We start from the raw sequence: 13,908 nt of genomic DNA, 5'->3' as shown, positions 1-13,908 counted from the left end.
CAGAGGATCCAAGTGAGAGGGAAGGGAACCCCAAAATAAAGGTGATGAGAGGTCCTGAGATATATAGCAGGCCCAGAAAACAATTAGCCCAGTCCAGAGGCTCTCAGGAAGATTACTTCAAAGAGAAAATATTAGTAAAATAGATTACACATTTAAATGCATGGAGAGAAGTTTTACATAAGAAAGGAGTTTCTAGTTGAATTAGTGATACATACCTAAAAATCCAGGCAAACAAAAAGCAATACACGTTAACTCCAGGCAGAACACAAAGTTATGGAGGAAGAGTGTACCACATGGCTTAGTGCTCAATAGTCTTTCCATAGTCATAAAATATGGAATATTGATCACTGCAAAATTATAGTGTATGTTTATTAGGGAGATGGTGGAAGAAGAAATCTCTCTCTGGGCATGTGTATAATAGAGTACTGCAAAAGGAGAGTCTCTACATTATACCTACAAAAGAATAATCACAATAGCAACATAAGCATGATATTTAGTAATATGGAGGTAAATTCCACAAAAATTGGAGAAAAGTGTTAAGACAAATTTGTAGTGAATTGAAAATGGAAGTGGGAAAGAGGGCTCCCATTTGTTGAAAAACACTTTGTAAAAAACTATATGATTCTTTAAGTCATATGCATATTTAACTTTGAAAAAAACATGAAAAAAGAGCATATGTTATGCAGTGTGGATTCATGGAAAGAGCCCTGGTTTAGGGACAGGTGTTGTGAGGTCTAACCTTGATTCTACCAAAGCTTTGATATATATGTGACCCTGAGCAAGTCATTTGAGTTCTTGGAAGTATATGTCCTTATTTGACAAAGTGAACTTAATAATGTTTAAGAACCTTTCCAGCTCCAAATTAAATAACATGGTAAAGTACTTATTGAACATAAATATTTGATTGAAGAATTAAATATTTTATAAATGATAACTTGTTTCTATCAGGCTTACATTTAGTGCATCTATACTTTATTTTTAAAAATTATTTGTATTAAGGTTTATTTTAATACATTAGTACGAATATCTTTGAATGAAATAGATTGCTATGGACTGAATTGTGCCTATCCCCCCAGCCTGCTGTCTCCACAATGTGATGATTTTAGAAGACGGGGCTTTTGAGAGATAGTTAGGTGTAGATGAGGTCAGGGTGGTAGAGCTTTCATCATGGGATTAGTGTCCTTATAAGAAGAGAGACCAAATCTTACTCTCCCTACATACATGCAAAGAGGTTATGTGAACATACAGCCAATATGGTGATTGCCCATAAGCCAAGAGAAAAGGCCTCAGAATGAAACTTACCTTGCTGGCCCCTTGATTTTGGACTTCCCAAAAAGCAAAACTGTAAGAAAAAAATTTCTGTTATGTAAGCCACTCCATTTATGGTATTTTGTTATGGCAGCCTCAGCAGAATAAGACACAAACTTTGAATTTTGATCTTCTCCAAAATAGCTTATGTTGGCTTTGCTAGAATCTCTACTGTAGTCCACTGTATTATATTATAATATCTGATCATATCAGTACTAAGAACTGTATAATTAAAACTCGCTATATAATTCTAAAAATTATTTTTTAAAATTTCTATCTCTGAGTTAATTTTTAAATTCTGATTTTATTAAAAAGAAAGCAACTGCCCAATTTGTGTAAATATCCTTTTTGAAAGAAGAATTTTGACTATGAGTGCAAAAACAAATTTATTGAGTTTAGCCTTGGCTTTGGTTTTAACATTTAAATTTCAAGACATGATTTTGTTAATGTTAGAAATTGTAGATCAAATTGAAGCCATTAAAATTTCTTCTACTTCAAAAAGAAATAAAAGAAGATATTAAAAAAGAGGCATCTAGAAATTATGTTCTTCAGGAAACTTATTGAAATAAATTCTATCACTTTAAAAAGTATACAAATCAATTTTTGTTAAACTAGACACCTTTTAAAAATTATTGAAAAGAGGCCAGGAGCAGTGGCTCATGCCTGTAATCCCAGCACTTTGGGAGGCCGAGAAGGGTGGATCACCTGGGCTCAGGAGTGCAAGACCAGCCTGACCAACATGGTGAAACCTCATCTCTACTAAAAATACAAAAATTAGCTGGGCGTGGTGGTGGATACCTGTAATCCCAGCTACTTGGGAGGCTGAGGCATGAAAACTGCTTGAACCTGGGAGGCAGAGGTTGCAGTGAGCCAATATCATGCCACTGCACTCCAGCCTGGGTGACAGTGGGAGATTCTATCTCAAAAAAAAAAAAAAAAAAAAAAAAAAAAAAAAAAAAAAAGATTATTGAAAAGAATCTTAAAGAAACATTTTTTAAAGTAAAGAATTATTTTGTAATTTAAAGTCATCTAATTTTTCAAAAAGTGAGAACATAAGTGCATTCAATGTCCTTTCCTCATAGGATCTTGACCCATTTATAATGTTTCTACTAAACAATTCTAAATATAATTTCTGAGGAATCAATTCAAATGTTTTCCTCTGAGGATTTTTCTATGCGATATAAATAAAGGTATTGTTTTTGGTTTGTTTTTAAGAACAATAATCAGACCTTTATTAAAGATGAGAAATTAAAATAAATGTCACTGGAGTACTTAGATTCTGCTGTATGTATTTTTAGCCATTGTACAACATTTTTCATTTTTCTCCTGGTCAAGATGTTGTGTTTTAGAGGATTTTAAGAAAATAAAACATTCTTCAAATGAAGACCATAAATCAATAAGTGGAGGCAGAACTCACTTATTAATAGCAGTAGGTTTGAAAGAACTCTGAAATTATATATATGAATAAAAATGCAGAATTGGAGGTACTCCTATAAATACAAAACACTTAGGAAGAGGGAAGTGGGAAGAGAGCGACTGCATAAAAACTTATATAGATTATTTATGGTTATGATTGCTTTAAAATGTGGATTGGCCATAACTTAAAAATTTAACTTTCTAATGTAAGACATTTGCTGAACTGAAAATCAGATGACGCTAGGCCTAGATAGGACTGAATTACCCTAGAGGGCATGCAGCTAACACCCTGGGGACCTCAAGGGTAAGGTAGATGCTCTGTGCAATGTCAGTCTTGGTTTGTTAGGGCCATCTGACTCTGGGTTTAGCACAATAAAAACAAAATGGTGAATTTTAACATTTCCTTTTGAGTTGGGAAACCAAACAAAATCCACTTGACCATCGTGGCTGTTATTTACCTCAGAACACTGTGATCCTGAGCCTGTCTTTCCATGACTTTGAGATCACATTTATTTTCTTGATATTTCACAAGTTTTAAAAAAGGGATAGGAACAGTTTGAAATGACAAAGATAAAGCATCAGTAAGGGAAGGGCAGCCAGAATGGCTCCTGTAGGAAAATGCTTGATTGCAAATACAGAAAAAGCACACTTAAGACAAAAGGTGCTCATATGGGGCTTATGAGAAAACCTCCAGCTGTGATTTGGATTTTTGGACTCATGTCAGAGGAGCCTTAGGAATATGAAGAACATGGGAATTGTTTTAGTAAGACTTGCCTCTTTGTTAAGACTTTCAGAGTTGAGGGGCAGGGGTGAAAGGAGACCTCATAAAAGACCATAAATTCCCAGATTCTGTGAACATTTCTCTCCACAAATACAGTTAGTACCTAGTTTTGAATTATGAAGTCCTAAAAATGCTTTTGGGGATGAGAGTGGGGGTGGGAGTAGAGTAAACATTTTTTATTGAAGAATAACATACACAGAGAATTGCACCAATAATGAGACAGCTTGATACATTTTTACAAAGTGAACATATCCCACTAACGACCACCTAGACCAAAATATAATTAATACATTATCAGGCACCCTACAAGCCGCCTTTTTGTTTCCTCCCAGTCATTACTCATCCTTACAAAGGGCAGACACTATTTTGACTTCTGTCACCATAGGTTAACTTTTGATAGTTTTGTTCTTTATAGAAATGCAATCATACAGTATGCACTCTATTGTACTCATCCTTATGTCTGTGGAATTCATCAAGTTTCTTTGCATGTGTAGCTGTAGTTTGTCCTTCTTGTTTACTATATTTTATTAGTCCATTGAATGCACTGCAATTTATTTATCTTTTCTACTATTGAAGAACATTTAAGTTGTTTCCAGTTTTTGGCTATTGTGAGTAATGCTGCTATTAACTTCCTTGTACATTTCTTTTGGTGCACACATATCTATGAATTGCAAGAGTTAAATTGATGGAAAATAGTGTATTTGAATGCTCTGCTTTAGTAGATGTTGCCAAACAGTTTTCCAAAATGGTTATACCTATTTACACTCCTACTAGTAATATGTAAAAGTCTTTGTGTTGCTCCATATCTTCTCCAGTATTTGGTATTGTTAGTATTTTTTTTTAAAAAAACAACCATTCTAGTGAGTGTGCAGTGGTATCTCATAGAGGTTTTATTTCACATTTCTCTGTTGAATAATGATATCAAGTACTTTTTTATGTGCTTATTTTATTTCAGTTTTTAGAAACAGAGTCTCATGTCACACAGGCTGGAGTGCAGTGGTGTGATCATAGCTTACTGCAGCTTCAAGCTCCCAGGCTCAAGGGATTCTCCAGCCTCAGCCTCCTGAGTAGCTAGGACTACAGGCACATGCCACCATGCTTGGTTAATTAAAACAATTTGTTTTGGTTGGTGCAGTAGCTCACACCCGTAATCCCAGCACTTTAGGAGGCTGAGGTGGGCAGATCACCTGAGGTCAGGAGTTCAAGACCAGCCTGGCTAATATGATGAAGCCCCATCTCTACTAAAAATGCAAAACTTATCTGGGTGTGGTGGCACATGCCTGTAATCCCAGTCACTCAGGAGGCTGAAGCAGAATTGCTTGAACCCTGGAGACAGAGGTTGCAGTGAGCCAAGATTGCACCATTGCACTCCAGCCTGGGTGACAGTGAGACTCTTTCTCAAAAAAAAATTCTTTTTTTCTTTTGTAGAGATGGTGATCTCCTATGTTGCCCAGGCTGGTCTCAAAACTCCTGGGCTCAAACTATTCTTTCTCCCTGGCTTCTCAAAGTTTTGGGATTATAAGCGTGAACCACCATGCCTGGCCTTTATATGCTTATTGGTCATTTGGGTAGCCTCTTTTATGAAGTGCTTGTACAAATCTTTTGGCTATGTTTTTGATTTTTCTTGTTCTTATTTATGGGAGTGGCTATGAGTTCTTTGTCAGATATATGTATTGTAAACCTAGTTGTGTGTTGCCTAACGATGGGGATACGTTCTGAGAAATGCATCTGTTAGGAAATTTTATTGTTGTGTGAATGTCACTGAGTGTATATACATACGTCAACCTAGATGGTTGACGTGTAGTAACCACTACACACTTAGGCTATATGGTGTAGCCTATTCTCCTAGGCTACAATCCCATACAGGATGTGACACTACTGAATACTTCAGGCAATTGTAACACAATGGCAAGTATTTATGTACCTAAACATAGCAGCACAGAAAAAGTACAGTGAAAATACGGTCTTATCATCTCATCTAATGGAACTACAGTTGTATAGGTGGCCTGTTGTTGACCAAAATGTCATTATGTGGTACATGACTGTGTACACTTCCATTCTGTGGCTTGTGACTTTTCACTCTTCATGGTTCTTTTGATAAATAGAAGTTTTAAATTTTAACAAAATCTGATTCATCAATATTTTCCTTTATGGTTAGTGCTTTTTGTCCAGTTTAAGAAATCTTTGCCGATCCATGGACATGAGATTTCTCTGCAATGTTATTTTCTTGATTTAGAAGCTCAATTGTTAAAATTTCTTGTTTCAGCCCCAACATGTAAGGAGCTTGGAAGTCATTATTTCTGTCCTTACAACAAGGATGAAAATCAATTACTTTTCTTAATATTCTGTAAGAGCATTGAGGTCACAGGACAAACCAGCACCCCAAAATCTGGAGTGACAGATTAATACAGAAAATCATAGCTGGGATCAGCTTGCTGGGATAAGAAACTGCTGGAGTCATAAACTGTTAAGAATGCATATGCGGTAACTTTGATTAATTGTTGTAGACTGAGTTTGAACTAGCTTGGAAGTGAGAAACTTCTGAGAATTGAAGTCTTAGGAAGTCTCCTTTTATGAATTTTACCTCCAGGAATTCCACAGTAAAAAGCTAAGCAAAATCTTCATGTTTCTGGAAGGCAAAGGGAAAAGCAACCATGGTGAAATACATCCAGAGTATTCTCCGTAACAGAGGCATACTCAGGAACAGAAAAGGCTACCAGAGCCTTATCTGACATGAGGGAAGGGAAATTCCCCACCACCAGCCTCCTCTACACTTTGAGCCTCACCTAAGGGGAAAAAAGAGATTACAGCCCAGGGACAGGCTCCTTGAAGGACTTAATCACAGGGCTATAGAGCACTGCCTTACCACTCTTCTGGTTGGAGACCTCAATACCTCTCCTTCAGTAATCGATAATTCACACAGTCAAAAAATCAGTAAGGATGTAGTTGAGCTGAATAGTGTCATCAGTCAACTTGATCTAATATTGACATTTATATAACACTTCATCTAACAACAGCAAAATACGCATGCTTCTCGAGCTAACATGAAATATTTGCCAAGACAAACCATATTCTGGACCTTAAAACTTAACTTTGAATAAACTTGAATAAACTTAAAAGAATAGAAATGATACAAAGGTTATTAGTATGTTCTCAGACCACAATGGAATTAAATCAGAAATCAATAAGAAAAAAATCCACAATATTAAACAATGCTAAATAATGCATGAGTCAAAGAAGAAGTCTTAAAAAATTAGAAACTCTATTATTTTATCTTTGTTGTTTAGGTTTATAATCCATCACAAATTGACTCATTTTATAGTGTGAGGCAGGGATCAACTTTTGCTTTTTTTCCCTATGACTATATGTCAAGCATATACAAGAGAAGGCAAGGCCAAAAGCAGAATGATTTGGTCGTAAGGATACAATGTACTAATTCTATATTCACAGTTTATTACTTACATAGACAGTGAAAGAGTGAAACACAGACAGTGAAAGGGTGAAAGCTCTTGCATGGTCCTTGTCCCACACACCAAAAAAAGGTGGGTGGACAACAAAACAAAAGGGACCAGACATTTGTGGATATCTCACTGTAAAAGAAGCCAATTCTACACTGCAGATAAGTGGTTTTATATTCTGCAGCTCTATCTGAGGTGAAAGTGTGAAGCAGAAAGACTTGAACATCATCAGAATCCAGGAGGCAATGAGAAACTGTCTCACAACAGCTTCTCAGGGGAGATAGGGAAGTAATTAGAAGACAGAATTGGAGCAGACCCTCACAAGCCTTCCATGCTCTTATACTCTGGGAGGGTCACAAAGTGTTCTTTCTTGACAAGCCAAGACACAGACTGGCTATGGTTTAGTTCTTTTCCTGCATGGCCTAGATAAATAAGTACAGGGTCACCTGATTACCCTGGAATGGCCATTTCTGCACAATATCTAACTGATGTAGCATTTTATTTTTTATTTTTTGAGACAGAGTCTTGCCCTGTCACCCAGGCTGGAGTGCAGTGGTGTGATCACGGCTCACTGCAGCATCAACCTTCTGGGTTCAAGCGATCCTCCCACCTCGGCCTCCCAAGTAGCTGGGACTAAAGGTGCATGCTACCACTCCTGGCTAATTTTTAATGTTTTTGTAGTGACAAGGTTTCCTCATGTTGCCTAGGCTGGCCTCAAATTCCTGGGCTCAAGTGATCCGTCTGCCTCAGCCTCTGAAAGTGTTGAGATTATAGGCATAAGCAACTGCACCCAGCTGGATGCAGCAGCATTTTAATTAAAAAAAAAAAAAAAAAAAAAAAATATTTTCCTCACTGAATTGAAGTGGCAATTCAGTTTTGACTTTTGATTCATTAATTGATTAAAGTAACAAATTTGAAAATCAAAGTTACAAGTACAACATTATTTGTCTTAGTTTGTTTTCTGTGGCTGTAACTGAATACCTGAGACTGGGTAATTTATAAAGAAAAGGAAGTTATTTCTTACAGTTCTGGAGTCTTGGAAGCCCGATTCCAAACTGACAGCTAAGCTAGCTTCTGATGAGGGCTTTGTGCTATGTCAGAACATGGTAGAAGGCATTACAGGGTGAGAGCTCAACTGCCTCTTATAACAGATCAATTCCCATGATGATCCATTAATTCATTAATTAATGAATTGATTATTCACAGGGCAGAGGCCTCATGAAGCAGTCACCTCTTAAAGGCTCTACCTATTACTACTGTTACATTTAGATTAAATTTCAACATGACTTTAGGAGGAACAAACATTCAAATGACAGCACCATCTAAACATCTAAGAGCCATATCAGATGTTTGATATTTTTAAAGAAGCGTAATGAATTTACAATAGGGCAAATAACAGGATCTTTAAGATGACACAGATCTCTGGTTTTAGCAAATAAAATAGCCAGATTTTATTACTGAGTAACTCTGCGGCTATCTGTGAGAAGTCATCAGCACCTTCACTTCTTTTCTTTTCTTTCTCCTTCCTTCCTTCTCTTTTTCTTTCTTTCTTCTTTCTCTTTCTTTCTTTTTTTTTTCTTTCTTTCTGAGATGGGGGTCTTGCTATGTTGCCAAGGCTTGTCTTGAACTTCTGGCCTCAGGGGTTCCCCTGCCTTGGCCTCCCAAACTGCTGGGATTATGGTTATGAGCCACTTCACTCAGCCAAAACCTTCATTTCTTTCTTTTTTTTTTTTGTTTCAAGTTTTAATCAAAGCTTGTATGTAAGATTATTTTATTCCTGCATCTTCTTAATTGTTTCTTCCTTGTATTTGCCCTTTTCCTTTCCTACTTTGCCAGCTTTGGCTTCTGTTCAAAGATCTTTTTGCGATCTTGATCCAGTTTTAGCCTAGTGACAACCACCTTGCTGGGGTGAATGCTTACATGGACAGTTGTGCCATTAGCCTTTTCCCGCTGCACCCGTTCAATGGAGATTACAGATTTCTTCCTGTAAACCTGGACTACTTTGCCAATCTGCTGACTTTTATAGTGTCCTTGTACAACCTGAGCTTCATCAGCCTTTTGGATGAGCATGGATCACATGTTGTACTTCTGTCTCAGCTCTTTGGAAAGAGGGAAAGACATAATCTTTCTGCGAATGTTGGAAGGTGCATTGAAATGCCTTTTGTTGTTCTTGCTTTGGTCGGAGGTCACAAAGGGATTGAACTTCATTTTGGCTGCTCCCAATTTGGTGATGGGAGAAAAAGGGAAGAGCCAGAACCTTCATTTCTTAGTCCATTTGGGCTGCTGTAACAAAATATCATAAAGTCAGATGGTTTATAGACAACAGAAATTTATTTCTCACAGGTGTGTGTGTGTGTGTGTGTGTGTGTGTGTGTGTGTGAAACAGAGTTTCACTCTGTCACCCAGGCTGGAGTGCAATGGCACCATCTTGGCTCAATGCAACCTCTGCCTTCCAGGTTCAAGTGATTCTCCCACCTCAGCCTCCTGAGTAGCTGGGATTACAGGCACCCACCATCATGCCCAGCTAATTTTTGTATTTTTGTAGAGAGGGGGTTTCACCATGTCCGCCAGGATGGTCTTGAGTTCCTGACCTCAGATGATGCTCCCACCTCGGCCTCCCAAAGTGCTGGGATTACAGGCATGAGCCACCACCCCCAGCCTATTTCTCATAGTTTTAGAGGCTAGGAAGTCTAAGGTCAAGATGCCTGTAAATTCAGTGTCTAAGGAGGGCCCACTTCCTTGTTCATAGATGGCCGTCTTCTTGTTGTGCCTCACATAGCAAAAGGGGTGAGAGAGTGCTCTAGGGCCTCTTTGATAAGGCCACTAATTACATTTACGGAGTCCACCCTCATGACTTAATCATCTCCCAAAGGCCTCACCTCCAAATACCATCACATTGGGGATTAGGTTTCAACATACGGATTTTGGGAAAGACAGAAATATCTAGTCGATAGCAATTAGTTTTTCATCTATGAAATGGAAACTATATCTTTCACAATTATTAAATGAGATAATGTATGTAAGTAGTACTTGGCAAAGTGCACTTTATATAATACATGTTCAGAAAATGTGCAAAGGTGGTAATTGGGATACATTTTATTTGAGATTGATAACTCCTTAGGGTCCCCAGTTTATATAAGCACATGTATAAAAGGAAGCATGTACTTGTCAGGGAATATAACCCAAAAATCTCTGTTTCTAATATTTATCAAATGTCTGTTGGATAGAATAATGTGTGTGTGTGTGCATGTGTGTGTGTGTGTGTGCGTGTGTGTGTATTTTAGAGATGAAGTCTCACTATGTTGCCCAGGTTGGCCTTAAACTCCTGGGCTCAAGTGATTTTCCTGCCTCAGTCTCTCAAGTAGCTCGGACTACAGGTGTACACCACCACATCCAGCTTAATACCTATGTTTTAAAAATAGGATGATTCTAAAGTTACTAGTTAAAATATAATACATGAGTCTAGCTAAGCTATGAAAAATAGTACTAATAGGTAACAGAGTCGGTGAAAACTTGCTCTAGCAGATATTTAAAACATATCTATGCTAATTAATACCACTGATAGTAGTGAAGGAACTTATCAGTGGAGCTAAGGAGAGTATCCAGAAATTGGTCCAAATATGTAATTAGTGTATGAAAAAGGAAGTTTCAAAATAAGTAGTAGGAAAGATGGCTTATTTGATGAATGAATGAGTGAATGGCTTTAAGGCAACTGGCTGGTTATTTGGAAAAAACAACTCAGGGTATGAATTTCACTTTATAACAAAAGAAATTCTAAATGGATCCACTGCTTAAAAATTAAGTCATAAAAGTACAGCACAAAAGTATGGAAGTATTTTTTTATGAGTTGGAATGGAGAAGGCCTTTTAAAGCAATATCTCAAATTTAAAACCCACAATGTAAAAAAATGTTAGATTGGTTTAGCTACATATTAATTTAAAATAGCTGCACTGTAAAATATATCATAAACAAAGTCAAAAGAAAAATGAGTCTGTTGGGGGAAAATAGACTAAAAGACTGATAACGGCTTCTTTCCTTCCTTTCCTTTCTCCCTCCCTCCCTCCCTCTCTCTTCTTTTTCCCTTCCTTCCTTCCTTCCTTCCTACCTTCCTTCCTTCTTTCCTTCCTTCCTTCCTTCCCCTTCCCTCTGTCCCTCCTTTCTACCTTTCTTTCTCTTTCTTTCTTTCTTTCTCTTTCTTTCTCCTTCCTTCCTTTCTCTCTCTTTCTTTCTCCCTTTCTTTCTCTCTCTCTCTCTCTTTCTTTCTTTCTTTCTTTCTTTCCTTCCTTCCTTCCTTCCTTCCTTCTTTCCTTCCTTCCTGCCTTCCCTTTCTCCCTCCCCTCACTTTCTCTTCTTTTTCTCTCCCTTCTTTAGTTCGTTCCTTCCTCCCTCCCTTCCTTCCTTCCTTCCTACCTTCCTTCCTTCCTTCCTTCCTTCCTTCCTTCCTTCCTCTCTCTCTCTTGCTTGCTTACTTGCTTGCTTGCTTTTATTCTGTCACCCAAGCTGGAGTGTGTTATGGACCAATCTTGGATCAAATCACTGTGACCTCACCCTCTTGGACTTAATTGATCCTCCTTCCTCAGCTTCCCAAGTAGCTGGGACTGCAGGCACATGCTACCATGCCCAGCTAATTTTTGTATTTTTTGTAGAGATGAGGTTTCACTATGTTGCCCAGGCTGGCCTTGAACTCCTGAGCTCAAGCAATCTATCTGCCTTGGCTTACCAAAGTGCTGGGATTACAGATGTGAGCCACTGCACTCAGCTGGCTAATATTTTTAGTATATAAAAGTCCTTAAAATTAATATAGAAACTATCAACAAACCAATAGACCACATTTGTATGCATATCAGAGGAAAGTAAATACAATGAATTTTTAAAATAAGCATAAATGAAACATTATTTCACTGAAACTGACATTGACTAAATAAAACAATAATAAAGCCTAATTTTGTGCCTAATCTGTATTGCTCAGGGTTCTCCAGAGAAAAAGAACCATAGAGAAACAAAACCATATATATTCATATATATATATATATATAAATATGTATATATATGTAAAGAGATTATTATAAGAACTTGCTGACATGATTATAGAGGCTGAGAAGTCCTATAATCTGCCATCTGCAAGCTGGAGACCCAGAAAGCTGGTGAGATGTTTCCTGTCCAAGTCCAAAGGCCTGAGAATCAGGAGAATACATGATGTGCGTTCTGGTCTAACTCTGAAGGGCTGACAACCAGGAGTGTAAGTCCCAGTCCAAGGGGGGGAGAAGATCAATAATATTTAATCAAGTATTTGGTCACCTCATAACTCAGCAAAGCTGACACATAAAATGAACCATCACAAATATCCATTAATAAGAATAGGTTAAGAAGGTCTAACATTCATTTAATTGGAGTTCCAAAAGGGAAGAATAGAGAGTATGGGGGAGACATTATTCAAAGAAATCTGTGTAATGATTTTTCAGAATTGACAAAGACATAAATCTTCAGATTCAGGAGATACAATGAATTCCAAGCAATACTGTATAACACCAAAGACAAAAAGAAGTTTACAAAAGCAAGAAAAAAGAAAAGCCAATTTACTTACAAAGGGTATGATAATTACAGTGACAGAATTCTCATCAGTGATATAGAAAATAAAAGGCCATGGATGATATATTCAAAGTTATGAGAGAACATAACTGTTAATCTTAGCTCAGCTATCATAAAATAAATATACTTCCTGACTAACAAATACAGAGAATTTTTTACCTCCAACTTACAGATCCTTACTAAAGGTACTTCTAAAACGATGTACTTCAGGAACAAGAAAACTGTTTTCTCAAAAGAAAAGCATGAGATGTGACAAGAAATGGTGAGCAAAGAAAAAAACTGAATAAAAATACTAGGCAGGAATAATATGTAACATGATAAGAAAGGGATCCTAACTCACATGCCAGGTTAAATATAGTTTTCACGAAAACAGAATACGGAAGTAGACTTCCTGGATTTGAATCTCAGTCTTGTGAACTGCTATCTTTGTAACCTTGGCAAATTGCTTAACTTCTGAGGCCTTAAATGACTTCTTATAAGTAAAGTGCATAGGACAGTCCCTAACAAATAGCAGGTAACCAATAAACATTTTTTTTTTTTTTGTGATTGTAAAGGTCCTGGAATTGTTTAGAGAAAAGTTGACCTATGAATACCTTTACACATCAACCCAAGTACAAGAGTTAAAAATAGAAGGATAATTATTAAAAATACAAATATAGAGGTTATACTTTTCTCATCATAGTGAGAGGGAAAAGTCTCAAGTTAATCCAAAATCAGACAGTAAAAGTAATGAAAAAAGCAGCTTACAAAAATAGAACGTCTTGAAAATTCTTGAAACATATGGTGGTAGGCATTCATGTAAGAAAAAGAAATATAAGAAAATATATGTGAATCTGCTCATTTGTGCAAAAGAAATATGGAAAGGATAAACCAGAAATTAAAGAGGTTGGTGGGAAAGGAATTCTCCAGCACACATGGAAGATTGTCAAAAATTGAACATCAAGCAAGTCTCAATAAATTTCAAAGAATTGGTAATATATTGATCATATTTGTGGAGTGTAATGCAATTAATTTAGAAGTCAACTACAAAAAATAACTGACCCTGTTGGTGGGAGTATAAATTGATCCAATCACTTTGTAAAAAATGCTTGACCATATCATCTAAAGCTGAATATACATATAACCTCCTATGACCCAATAATTCATTTACACTAGTGGAAATGGCATGCATATGTTCAACAAAAAATATGTACTATAATTTTAACAGCAACACTATTTTGAATACCTTGAACTGGAAACTACCCGGATGTCTATTAACAGTAGAATGGATAAAGAAATTGAGGTGCATTCATAAAATAAACTACTCTGCAGCAATTACAACAAACTATAGTTACATGCAGCACTATGTATGAATCC

The 13,908-nt window shown here is 36.8% G+C and overlaps 1 pseudogene; it reads right to left on the bottom strand.

Moving 5' to 3' along the window:
* Positions 1 to 8,734: 8,734 nt before the first annotated feature.
* On the bottom strand, positions 8,735 to 9,171 carry LOC119472057 (annotated as a pseudogene).
* Positions 9,172 to 13,908: the final 4,737 nt, after the last annotated feature.

The sequence above is a fragment of the Cebus imitator genome, unplaced genomic scaffold, assembly GCF_001604975.1.
Source record: "Cebus imitator isolate Cc_AM_T3 unplaced genomic scaffold, Cebus_imitator-1.0 Scaffold83, whole genome shotgun sequence".
Lineage (NCBI taxonomy): Eukaryota > Metazoa > Chordata > Mammalia > Primates > Cebidae > Cebus > Cebus imitator.
Note: the sequence above shows the minus strand (reverse complement) of the source record. Positions and strands in the feature narration are given on the sequence as shown.